At 57.1% G+C, this 13,013-nt stretch overlaps 1 protein-coding gene across 4 annotated transcripts in view; it reads left to right on the top strand.

Moving 5' to 3' along the window:
* The window catches only part of GNB1 (G protein subunit beta 1), a 49,108-nt gene continuing 36,095 nt past the window's right edge, over positions 1-13,013 (top strand). For 3 of the 4 annotated variants that reach the window (XM_055137816.1, XM_055137818.1, XM_055137817.1), the window contains exon 1: positions 1-170. The gene's annotated coding sequence lies outside the window, so the exon portion shown is untranslated. The remainder of the gene's footprint in view (positions 171-13,013) is intronic. The other variant, XM_055137815.1, reaches the window with a different exon arrangement.

Below are 13,013 nucleotides of genomic sequence, written 5' to 3'. Positions count from 1 at the left end.
CGGGGTTTCCCGAGCTGCGGGCAGGGGCCGCCGCGCCCATCCCGATGGCTGGAGGCGTCTGAGGGGCGGACTGAGGCGGCGGCGCAGCGCACGGCCGGGAGACAGCGGCCGCGCGGGCCCGAGCGACTCGCCGCACGCCCGACGCCGGGCCGGCCGGGACGCGGCGCCAGGTGAGGGCGCGGGCCGCGCGGCGGGCGGGGGGCCCGGGCGGGCGCGGGCGGGCGGGCGGGCGGGTGGGGCGCGGCTCGGGCCGGCCGCGGTCTCGGTTCCGGCCCGGCCCGCTCCGATGAATGGCCGCGCGCCGGCCGCCCCAAGATGGCGCGCGCGAAGCCTTTGTCCCGCGCCCCCCGCGCCCCTCGCCGCGCGCGGGCACGCGCCGCCCCCGCCGCGCCCGGGCCCGCCGACCCCCGCCCGGGCCCGCCGACCCCCGCCCCGCCCGGGCCCGCCGGCCCCGGACCCCGACCCCCGCCCCCCGCCCCCGCCCGGGCTCGCCGACCCCCGCCCCGCGACCCCCGCCCGGGCCCGTCTACCCCCGACCCCCGACCCGCGACCCCCGCCCGGGCCCGCCGACCCCCGGCCCCCGCCCCGCTCGGCCGGCGCGCCCGCCGGCGACGTTTCCTGCCGGGGCGGGAGCCGCGGGGCCGCCCTGCTGCCTCCGTCCGCGGACGTGCAGCCCCCCATGGACACGTAGGCCCCGTGGGTGTCGGGCGCATGGGCGCGCGGCCCCCGTGGACGTGTAGCCCCCCTGGCCGTGCGGGCCCCGCCGGCCGAGCCCGCGGGCCGGGTGTCCCCGCAGCCCTCGCCGCCTCCCGCGTCTCCCCGGCTGCCCTCCCGGGGCCGGTCCCCGCCGCGTTCCCGCCGGAGGTGTGCAGGGAGCTTGCCCAGAGGCCGTTTGGTTTTCGGTTCTGGGCCACACCCGGCGGTGCTCGGCGCTCTCTGCCTGGGATTGCGCCCGGAGAGGCGGGTGGGCCGCTGGTGGGCAGCGAGGCGGTGGGATGGGGCCCGGGCAGAACAGGCGCCCGCCCCTTCGAACCCCCTCTCCGATTTGATTCCAATCTGGGCGGCCCCGGGGCCTGGTGGGCGTTTGCTTTGGTTGGGGCCCCTGGGTCCCTGGGCAGTTATGAAAACGTACAGATCTTATGAGAAATTTCTTGATTTCTCGAAGCTCTGTTCTGTGAGCTTGACTTTCCTGCAAAGTCGGCTTATTGCAAGGGTTATCTCTGTAAATGGCACCGGGAAAGGGGCTCTGATCCCCTTTGAACTACTACTGTTAATTGGCTTTCAGCTAATAATTGAGTGGATTCGCATTTCTGTTTGAGATGTGCAGTAGCAGTGTTTATTAGAGATGCTTCATTGGATTGTTTTTTCTCTGCCCAAAGATTTGGCTCACGCTGGTCTCTGAATTGGATTAAATTCTTAACTGCCTACAGACTGGCTTTTAGCATTAGTGGGTTGGTAATAGATAGTTATATTAGCTGGGCTTGGCCATATGGCCTGTTGTATTATTTTGAAACCCCTAGTTAGCATAAGTCTAACAAGGTATTGAGCATAACCTTATAGAATTTGGGGGGGCAGCCACACCCAGTGGTCCCCAGGGGTCACTCCAGGATTGGGGATTGGCCCTGGGTGGGCTGGGCATGCAAAGCCAGTACTTTACCTGCTATATTATCTCTCTGGCTCCATGTTTTACAGAATTTCTTTTTCCCGTTTTTTGGGCCACACCCGGTGGTGCTCAGGGCTTACTTCTGGCTCTGCGCTCAGGGATCAAACCTGGATTGTTGCTTGCAAGGCTAGTGCCCTCACTGCTTTGGTCTCTGGCCCATGTTTTGAATTTTTTTTTGTAACCCTCTTTTTACAAGTTCTGATATCATGCTTCTGTCATTGACACAGTGGTCAAAGGCCTGATAAACTAGGGAGTTCAGTTTGATCAGAGAACATAGGGTGTGTGTGGGGGGGGTAATTTTGACGGTGAGATTAGAGGAACCATTGACAAAATGCGATGTATAACATTGAAAAAACACAGCTCAATTGTACCTGGAGGGTTATTCTTTATTTGTTGAAAAAAATTGATTATTTTGGTTTTGGGGTCACACCTGGCAGTGCTCACGTTACTGATGGCTTTGCATTCAGGAATTTACCTCTGGCTCTGCGCAGGGAACCGTATGAGATGCCATGGATCGAACCCAGGTCAGCTGTGGGCACTGTGCTATTGCTGTGCCCCATTGTGAATTTTGGGGCCACACCTGGAATTGCTCTGGGCGTCTGTGGTGCCACGGGTCAAACTCCGGCCTCCCCCATGCAGAGCATGGGCCGCAGCCTGCCAGACATGCCCCTGACCCTCGAATGTCCAGCAGTCCTGTACTTAGAGCAGGCTGAGAGGACAGCGGCCAGTTGGAGTTCGATCCCTGCCACCCCGGAACCCCACCCGAGTGCAGAGCCAGAACTGCCGGGTGTGGCCCCCAGACCATATATATGCGTATACGGGGAGACAAGGGAGAGGATGCTGGTGAGCGAGTGTCAGCCCACGGAGCGCTGAGAGGGCCCGGCCTTCTCGCCCAGAAGCGCCTGAGTCCGGGCCTGAGTTTCCCCTTAAGCAGTGTCGGGTCTGGAGAGTGGGCCCGTGGGACAGTGAAGCGTTTAAGCCCCGTGCCTCCTGGTGGCAGGGCGTGCTGTGTAGTATGCCCAGTAATTGCTGTCTTCCCACAGTGGAGAGGCGTATTTACGGGGTGGGAGGTGGCGGGGTGCGGGCCCGACCTGGCGGTGCTCGGGTTACTCCTGGAGATGCTGGGGATCGAACCCGGTCGGCCACGAGCAAGGCAGGTGCCCTCCGTGCTGTCCTGTCTCTCCGGCCCCGTGTTTGCTTGGCCCACCACACCGTGCCGTCCTCGGGGTCTTACCAGCTCTTGCCTGTAGGTGGGCCCTGGGCTCGTTGGACTCTCCTTGGCCCGAGACTATTCTGTGAGACCCGGAGACGGAGAGCTTGTGGCTAACTGTACCCTTCTGTGTCTCCGGCCTCAGCCCTTGGCGATTTTAAACCATCCCCACAGAGGACTGCAGATTCTCTTGGCTACCTGTCCTGCCACTCAGTGAAGCTTTAGACATTTTGGACACTTGCTAATTGGACAAAAAAGTGTTCAGAAGCAGTATTTGTGACTTCTGGTTCCTGAAATGCAGGGAGGAAGAGGAGGGAACTCCTTATTTCTGGGGGACTGAGTGGGGCTGGGCTGCCAGCCGCACCTTGGGAGGCTCCGCCCGGGGCCCGCCTTGGTGGTGCCCATCCCCCTCGCTCCTCTGGGAATGTTCCAGGGCACGCGGGTCTTTCTTCCCAAGGGCTGCAGCAGGAACGGGATGGAGACACAGGTTGCTTCCTTTGCAGATCCCTGTCACTTCCTCCCTCTTGTTGCTCCCGTGCGCTTTCTTTCCTTGCTGTTGCTTGTGGGATGCAGGACCGTGCTGCTTTTTGGGGGGAGTGGGATTGGGGGTGGCTGTGCTGCACCTGGCAGTCTAGGGTATCACGTGGACCCAGGGATCGAACACAGGGTTCCCACTTACACAAAGCCTATGTGCCCACAGTGCAAGTGTGTGGAAGGAACCGGGCCCAGGGCACACAGGCGTCAGGGCCCAGTCTGGGACAGAGATGGGCAGGGAAGGGCGTGCATGCCATGGCCAGCGCCAGCGGGCCCCTCGACGCAGGGCAGCGCGGCACAGCCGGGGACAGAGCACCAGCAGTTTCTGTGCCAGAAGGTCGGCTACAGCGCTGAGTCCGATTCGCATATGAACTGGTTTTCCCTCACACAAGCCCTTTAATTCTAAAAGATTGTGTCCACCTGTGATGTCCCATCTCTCTGATATGGGAGGACAGGTGAGTGAGTAAGGAGAGGTGACGGCGTGGAGGGAGGGTGGGTCTGAGAAGGACACACACAGGATGATCCGGGGAACAGAGCGACAGTGCACGGACATAGACAGTGTGAGAACAGTGACAAGACCTTGGCCTTGGATCACAACTGAGATTACCAGCAAGGGGGACTGAAGGAATGGACTGGGTGTGACACTGGGACAATGGTGTGGGATATCGGCCACTTGATGGTGGTGAGGGGCAATAACTACCTTGATAATAACATTATTGAGCCCATAATGCTAAACTATTTAAGTGTAGTACCTTGTGGACTGGAGAGATAGGGCCGTGGGTGAGGTGCTTGCCGGGCATGTGGCACACCTGGGTTCAATCCCTGACACCCCCTGTAGTCCCCTGAGTCCCTCCTGGAGGGATCTGATCCCTGAACTCAGAGCCAGGAGGAAGCCCTGGGCACCGCTGCCAGGTGTGGCCCCAAAACCTAAATAAACAGGGTACCTTAACTACTAGAATAAAAAAACATTTTAGGCAGTAGAGTATTACAGGGGGGGGGGGAAACTACAAAATCAGGAGAACTCTCCCCCCACCCCTGCCGCAAAACACCTGCAGAGGGGACCCCAGAGCCATAGTACAGTAGGCAGGGAGCATGCCTTCCCTGTGCCAGCCCGGGAGCCACCCCGGCATCGTGTCGCCTGTGGTTCCCCTGAGCCCTGTCATGAGCGAACCGTGAGTACCGCCAGAGTGTGCCCCAAAAGAAGTAGAAGAAACGGGTGCTGAGTGAGAACTCCCTCACCCGGCCAGCGGGGTTAAGATTGACCTGATCAGAGGGCCCCCCACTGGCCTTGCTCGAAGGAGGAGAGGAAGGGATGGACTAGGTGAGGGAGCCCGTCTGCGGAAACAGAAAGGAGGAAAAGACCCGGTCTCTGTGCTCCATGCCCTGTTCTGTGTTGGCTCCCAGACTGTGAAGTGCATTGGGGGTGCTCGGCCAGTGGTACTCAGGGACACCTGGTCCTGTGGTTGAGAGACCCTGGCTGTGTTGGGTGACCACCCATGGCACCTGGGGTTCAAACCAGCCACATGCTAGGCCAGTGCCTTGATCTCTTGTGGCCCCTTGTACTGAGCAGTGCCTCCCGGTGTGCAGTTGAGGGGCTGCACCGAGGGTGCCCCATTCCTTGTTGAGGGAGGCCTAAAAGTCCCTTCTGGACGCTCTGGCTGCTGCTTGGGCCCTGGAGTCGGGCTGGGCACACACAGTAACGCTACTGTGTTCATTTTGCTTTGTTTTGTTTTTTGGCCACACCCTGCAATGCTCAGGGCTTACTCCTGGCTCTGTGCTCATGAATCACCTCTGGCATTCTGGGACCGTCTGTGGTGCAGGGAACTGAACCCTGGTTGGCCACTTGCAAGGCAAGTTTTCTCCCCTCTGTACTTTCACTCTGGCCCTATTACTTTATTTTTGCCTCACCTGGAGAGAGTGAGGGCTTACTCTTACCTCTGTGCTCAGGCATCACTCCTGGTGGTGCCACGGATCAGACCCAGATAGACTGGACGCAAGTGAGTGCCTGAGCCCTGCACTGCATTCTCTGGCCCTGTGGTGGCACCAGGGTTAGACCACAGTCCCTCAGACACCTCCAGGAGTAGCTCCTGCGTGCTGCTGCTGGGTCTAGCCTACCCCAGGCGTGTGTGTGCTCTGTGTGTGTGGGGGGGTGACTTCAGCAGAGTCTGGGGGCCTTTCAGGGGCATCGCTGGGTGGGGAGTGGGTTCCTGGGAGTGCGGTCACTCGGTTTTCCAAGCAGCCCTGTGGACTCCTGGGGGCCCCTTAGAGCTGATGCATCTTCACAGTCACATCCAGGTGTTTCTGGCTTTCGTTCAGGACATTGCATTGAAATGTGGTGTGTGCAACTACGGGTAGATTAGCCAGCACGTGTCCGTGTGAGGGCAGCGGACAGGGCTAGGAACCACCCTCACCACCATGCGCTCGGATTAAGACAAGAAGTCTAGGCCGGTCCAGTTCCTTGATGGAAGTGGTAAGGATCTGTTTTATTCAAGGCCTTGCCCATGTAGTCTGAGAAAACGACTGTGTCCCAGGACACAAGAACATCTGAGGGAGCAGAGAACAGCAGCAGGAAGTACTGGGGGGTTATTTATGGGGTTACTTGCTGAAGGCTGAGCCATTCTTCAGAGAGGACAAATGGTAGCTGGAGCCATAGGACACTTGCCCGCCTGCCCAGGTTCAGTTCCTGGCATCACATATGGTCCCCTGAGCTCTGTCGGGAGTGAATGCTGAGTGAAGAAACCGGAGCTGCGAGTAAGCCCTGAACACCAGGTGTGGCCCCAAGCCCCCCATCCACCTGCCAAGCCATCTTCAAAACAAAAAAAAGGGACAAAGTAAGCCAGTTTGAACAGCAAGGTTATATGAGAAGTGGATTCAAAATTCTTTTTGATATCCTAAGCGCCTTGTTCTTCAAACCTGAAAAAATAATGATTTTCTAACAAATTATTTACTTATTTATTTTGGTGTTTGGGTCCACCTAGTTGTGTCCAGAACTTATTGGCTTTGCGCTCAGGGATAACTCCTGGCAGGGCTTGAGGGACCATATGGCGTGCTGGGATCAAACCCTCGTTGGCAAGACAAATGCCCTACCTGCCGTACTATCACTCTAACCCCTGCTCATTAATTTTTAGTGTGCGCTATACCGATCTGCTCACTGATTCAGTGCTCAGAGAGCACTTTTGGTAGTGTTCGGGGTATTTTGTAGTGCCAGGCAGTGAACTCAGACCTAGTTTGCAGCTCTTCAAGATGGCTCCATCGGGGGCTGGAGCGATAGCACAGCGGGTAGGGTGTTTGCCTTGCACTCGGCCAACCCGGCTTCGAATCCCAGCATCCCATATGGTTCCCTGAGCACCGCCAGGAGTAATTCCTGAGTGTAGAACCAGGAGTAACCCCTGTGCATCGCCGGGTGTGACCCAAAAAAAGAAAAAAAAAAAGAAAAAACAAGATGGCTCCATGGCTACTGGGTGGGGGTTAGCAGATGTTTTCTCGGGCATAACACAGTGAACCAGATTCTAAAAGGGAAACCACAGATGTCTTTGGTGGCAGTGATAACGTTGGAGCTTTCAGGTGGAAATGGGGATTTCCTTCTGAAGAGGTGACTCGGGGCTGGGGAGATAGTACAATGGTAGGGAGTTTGCCTTGCACGAGACTGACCCAGGTTTTATCCCCGGCACCCAACATGGTTCCACAAAAACCAAACAACAGGAAAACACAAAAAAGAGAAACATAATTATGCTACCACCTCTTTTATTCTTTTTTGATTTGGACTACTTCTGAAGGCCCTCGATAGTCCTCCTGGCAGTGTTTGGGGGGCCCTGTGGGGTGTTAGGGTTTGAGCTTGGGTTGACAGCATGGGTGACTGCGTGGGCCTGTCCGCTGTGCTATCTCCCCAACCCCAGTTGTTTTGGGCCACTCCTGGCACTGCTCAGTGCTTATTCCTGACTCTGCTTAGGGGTCACTTCTGGCAGTGTTGGGGGGACCCTGGCAGTGTTGGGGGGACCCATGGACCATGTGCACTGCTGAGTTCTGAACTGGATCAGACCCCTGCCTTCCCCACTGGACTGTCTCTCTAGCCCTGTGGCCAACTCTTCAAGCTTAACACCTCGAGCAGATTCCTCATGACCGGCATCACAGTTGTCTCCTTTCATAGAATAGTTGAGGACTCAGTGTGATCGGATCACACAGATCAGATAAACTGTTGTGCACTTAGCCAGAGTGGAAGTGTAGGAGTTTGCTGCCATCACCTGCGTACTTAGCCTGATGTAGGCACAGGTGTTAACCGCTGTCACCTGTGTGCTTAACCGGAGTGGGGCGCAGGTGTTAGCCTCCTGTTAGCAGCCTTCGCCTGCGTGCTTAGTCTGAGTGGGAGCGCAGGTGTCAGCCATCACCTGTGTGCTTAGCCTGAGTCGGAGCACAGGTGTTAGGCGCTGTCACCTGCATACTAGCCTGATGTAGGCACAGGTATTAGCCACTGTTACCTGTGTGCTTGCCTGAGTAGGATCAGAGATGTTAGCCACCATCACCTGCGTGCTTAGCCTAATGTAGACACACAGCTGTTAGCTGCCGTCATCTGCATGCTTAGCCTGGGTGGGAGCACAGGTGTTAGCTGCAGTCACCTGTGTGCTTAGCCTGGGTGGGAGCACAGGTGTTAGCTGCAGTCACCTGTGTGCTTAGCTTGATGTAGGCACACAGGTGATAGTCGCCGTCACCTGTGAGCTTTGCCTTGTGGGAGTGCAGGTGTCCGCTGCCGTCACCTGCATGCTTCGCCGAGTGGGAGCGCAGGTGTTAACCGCCGTCACCCGAGTGCTTAGCCTGATGTAGGCATACAGGTGTTAGCTGCTGTTAGCCGCCGCCACCTGCGTGCTTGCCTGAGTGGGAGCGCAGGTGTTGGCTGCCATCACCACCCTCGCTTATGATGCCTCCTTCCTGCTGACACCCAGGCCACGCGTCCCACCTCCCCGGTGGTCTCCACCGTAGCTTCCAAGGGCCTTTGCTGGCCCTGAACTCTTCCTGTGGGTATGGCGTGTGGCTGCCGCAACTCTCAGTGGTTCTTTCTACTTTTCAGTTTGGGGCGACACCCAGCAGTGCTCAGGGATCACCTCCTGGCGGTGCTGGGGGAGCGTATGGGATGGCAGGGGTTGGGTGCGGGTCAGCTCTGGAGTCCTACCCACGGTCTTATCTCTCCGACCCCAATCTCCTGAGTTAAGAGAACAGAAATTTCAGCTACTGACAGGGCAGCCCCTTTGCCTTTTTCTCCCTTGTGGTGGTTGCTGGCCATGCAGACCAGGCCTCAGTGCCTTCGTCCTGCCTCTCTGCTTCTGAGGCCGGTCATTGGGCTCGCCTCCTCCCACCCCACGCACTGGGAGCTTAATTCACGTTGTACCCGGGAAGACCCTTTTTCCAAACAGTCCTTTACAGCCCTCGGTGAGTAGGAAGTTTTCAGGGGATGCCCTCCCGCCCCCTGCAGTCCTAGAGCTTCTTGGCCCTGCCCTTGGCATTGCTCACACCGTCCTTGTGCCCCGCCTCTGCCAGTCCTGTGGAAGAGCCTCACTGGGAGAGAGTACAGGCTTCAGGCTCTTGCTCTCTGCAGCTGATCCTGCTGTGGTCCTCCGGAGGCACACCTGAGCACACTCGCCCCCAGGAAACACTAGCAAAATGCCTGGCGTCTGGTCGCGTCGCAGGGCCCAGCGTGGGGAAGGAGCTGGGCTTCTCTGGTGGGTGTGGGGTTGGGCGTAAGACCCTGTGCAGAATGTGCCCTTCTCAGCGCTCTTCCCAACAAACGCCAGCTCTGTTTTGTTTTTTTTTTCTGAAGCAAGATCGTTTTCATTTCGACTTAGATGAGAGGGGAGAGGTGAGGATGTGAGAACATCGGCTTCTCCAGCGTGGAAAAAGTACACGTGTTGAGGGGCAGCACTGCACACCGCTGACCACCACCTCTGGCCACCCTCAGCGGTGCTGGGCTCCATCTGGGGTGCGTGCAAGGCCGGCGCCCGCCCTGCTGCGCGGTGGCCCGTGCTCGCCTTTGCAGATTCCTCTTGTGCTTGCTCTGCATGCCCTGACCTGGTGCTTCCGTTGGCCGCTGCGACCCTCGATGCAGAGCTCCCTGTTGGTGCTCCCATCTGCCCCATCTGTTTCTGTCACACAGTGTCCTGACTTGGGATGGCTTAGAGCCAGGTCTGCATCCCAGTCTTGCTGCCCTTGGGCCATCCCTCCAGCTGTTCACCAACATCTGTATTTATATATTTTATGTTTTGGTTTGGGATCATGCCCAGCGGTGCTCAGGTCTGCACTCGGGTCACTCCTGGCCGTGCTTGTGGGACCAGGTCGGCTGCGTGCAAGGCCAGCACCCTCCCCGCTGGACAGTTGCTCTGGCCCCAGCATCTTTATTTCTGTTGCTGCTTTTGGTTGGTGGGAGAGGAGACGGTTGGGCCACACCTGGCAGTGCTCAGGGGTCAGGGTTGGGAACCCATATGCTGTGTGGGGAGCCAGTTGGGGTTGGTGCGTGCGAGGCAAGCACCTTATTCCCTGGACTATCGCTCCAGCCTGCCTTATTTCCTTTTTTTTTTTTTTTTGGATCACACCCGGCAATGCACAGGGGTTACTCCTGGCTTGGCACTCAGGAATTACCCCTGGCGGTGCTCAGGGGACCATATGGGATGCTGGGAATCGAACCCGGGTCGGCCACGTGCAAGGCAAACAAACGCCCTACCCACTGTGCTATTGCTCCAGCCCCTTTATTATTTTTTTTAATACGACCATTTACTATTTTATTTTGAAAAATATGTTGAGTATTACATGTTTTCAAGAGGGCCACTGATTTGAGTAACACAGTTTCCTTAACATAACAAAATTAACATGGTTTTCTTCAGCTTCATTACACTTAATCCAAAGAGTTTAAACCTTTAAACCTAGATTTCACAAGTTGGCAGTTTTGTCTTTATATATTCCAAACTCTGTCCATGTCAGCTTTGGGATTCTAATCTTGTCTGATACCGTGAGACACAGGGTAATTTGATCAGAGGCCAATTCTGAAAGGCCAGAAGACATTGTTCTAACTTACGCTGTTGAACCATTTTTCTTGATCATGTTCTCTAATTCCTTACATTCCAGAATGTTCAGTGGATTTCTAATAAACTCTCAAGATGAAGAGGAATTGATTATTGTTTGCCTGAAATCTTGGCTCGTGTTCATCTTATTAAACAAAAAAATAGGCAGGACTGGAGCAGTAGGACAGTGGGGAGGGCACTTGCCTGGCTCAAGGCCAACCTGGGTTTGATCCCCGGTCACCACCAGAAGTGATTCCTGAGTGCAGAGCCTGGAGTAACCTCCTTAGCGTCGCTGGGGATTGCTCGAAAACCAAAACCAAACAAAAAATAGGCTCCGTAAATGCCCACCAGTTCTGCCATGGAAACTGGAAAGCTCTTGTTTGCCACTGGGTCCTCGGGCAGCTCCCCTGAGCAGTGTGCGCTCCCGAGTCCTGGTCGTCCGTGCCAACTTGAGTGTCGTCTCCTTCCTGCTTTTGATTTGTGTCTGGGCCACACCCAGTGGTGCTCAGGGCCTGCTCCCAGCCCTGTGCTCCTGGAGCCATGTGGTGCCGTCCGGCCTCCCGCTCGCAGAGGCCGCACTCAACCTCTTGGGCTCTCTCCAGCCCCCGCCACTCATGCTCAAACATTGTTCAGTCCTTGCCTTGCTGGCATTGGCATCACCCAGCAGCGACGGGGCCTGTGGAGCCATTAGCCTAAGACCCACTCAAAGGCTGTGGTTTTGGGGGTGCTGCTGAAGACCTGGTGGGTTGAAGGGAAGTGGACAGTTTTTCAGGGAATTAGAGCAAACAGGTAGAGTCTCTGCCTGACTCGAGCGGGAGGCCGGACAATGCGTTTATTCAGTCAAGAGTGGCCTTTCTCCCTGTCTACATTCTCACTCTTCTCTCTCTTCCTCTTCCTCCCCCCACCCCTTCCTTCCTCTGCCACTCCTGTAGTGTTCAGGGTTTACTCCTGGTGGTGGCTGTGGTGCTCGCGTGCTTGCCAGAAGGCAGAGTTGGCGGTATTGCCATGTCCTTTCGCTTCGATGCTCACCAGGGTTGCACCCTGTTTTTGGTGCTTGCATATACCTGCCTTAGATTGTTGTTCTCTGTGTGTGTGGCCTCGGAGATTTTAATTCATGATCATATACTTCAGTTACTCAGCCCCTGCTTTGCTCCTCTGGGCCCTAAAATTGTTGAGATTTCTGAGTCGGGACAAGTGATTAGGTGTGTGTGTGTGTGTGTGTGTGTGTGTGTGTGTGTGGTGTGGTGTTTGGGGCCCACATCCCATCGGGCAGTGTCGGTCTGTGGGGGGTCACCATGGGATGGAGCCCTGGCCTTGGAATGTAGAGCCTGCAGTGTGCTGGGCCTGGAATCACTCCTGACAGGCTCAGGAGACCCTCAGGGTGCTGGGGGCTAAACCTGGACAGGCAACCACCCAAACCACTGTACCATCCTGCCCGGAGATTTACCTTTTGATTGGGGCTGGAGTGTGAGAAATGTGCCCCAGCCCGCCAGCTCTTCTCCCTGGCCCTTCCTCAGCGTGCTTCCTTTTGTGGGGGTATTGAACCCCGGCTCTCACAAGGCACGTGCTCAGCCCTCGGGGCCACCTCTCTGGCCGCTGGGTGCTCAGCCCCAGTGCTGGTCCCCCCCGCCCACCAGGATCTGGCACATACAGGGTTGTTTCCTTGTGGTTGGCGCCCCACCTGGTGATGCTCAGGCTTCTCTTGGCTCTGCACTCAGGAATTAACTCCTGGTGGCGCTGGGATCCATCCTGGGTCAGCCGCTTCTTACGAGGCAAATGCTCCACGGGCTGTACTGTGGCTTTGTGTTTGTTTTGTTTGGGGCCACACCTAGCAGTGCTCAGGGTTCCTTCTGGCTCTGCAGTTGAGGAATCACTCTTGGTGGTGCTCTGAGGCCATGTGGGATATTGGGGATCAACCCTGTGTGGGCCGCATGCAAGGCAAACGCCCTCTGCACGCAGGAATCCCTCCTGGTGTGCTCAGGGGACCATATGGGATGCCGGGGATCCGACCTGGGTGGCCACATACAGGCGGATGCCCTTCCCGCTGTGCTCTCCTCCGGTCCCTTGCAGGGTTTCTGCATGTCGTGTTCATCTTGGGTCAAGCCGAGTCCCTCTCCTTGTGCTCGCTCTGTCCCAGAGCAGTGGTTGACGACCCTGCGGGTGGCTCCGTCCAAGTAAGTAGAGGCTCCTGCTAGTGCCCCCTTCTCACTGTCCGCTGGGAGTCAGGTTGGAGCAGAGATCAGTGAGCGGCCAGCCAGGAATGCCCCTGAAGCCATGAATCAGCTTTTGCCGTGTCCAGTCTCTGGTCTGGCCCTGTGTAGTGGTCATGGCCCAGGGTGTTGTCTGGCAGCAAGAGGTCGGCCAGCCCCAGATGCCTGCGGTGCTCAGGTCGTGAAACTGCCTTACATGGACACAGTCACATCGCATGGTCTGAAGAGTTACGGTTTCTGAGTGCAAAGCCAGGAGTGAGTCCTGTGCACTGCTGTGTGGCCCCAACACATCAAAACAAAGGGAGGAAATGGCTCTGTTGGGGCCGGGGCTATAGTAGAGCCAGTAGGGTGTT

The sequence above is a fragment of the Sorex araneus genome, chromosome 5, assembly GCF_027595985.1.
Source record: "Sorex araneus isolate mSorAra2 chromosome 5, mSorAra2.pri, whole genome shotgun sequence".
Taxonomy (NCBI): Eukaryota; Metazoa; Chordata; class Mammalia; order Eulipotyphla; family Soricidae; genus Sorex; species Sorex araneus.
The sequence above is the reverse complement of the archived record's forward strand: the minus strand, read 5'-3'. Positions and strand labels throughout refer to the sequence as shown.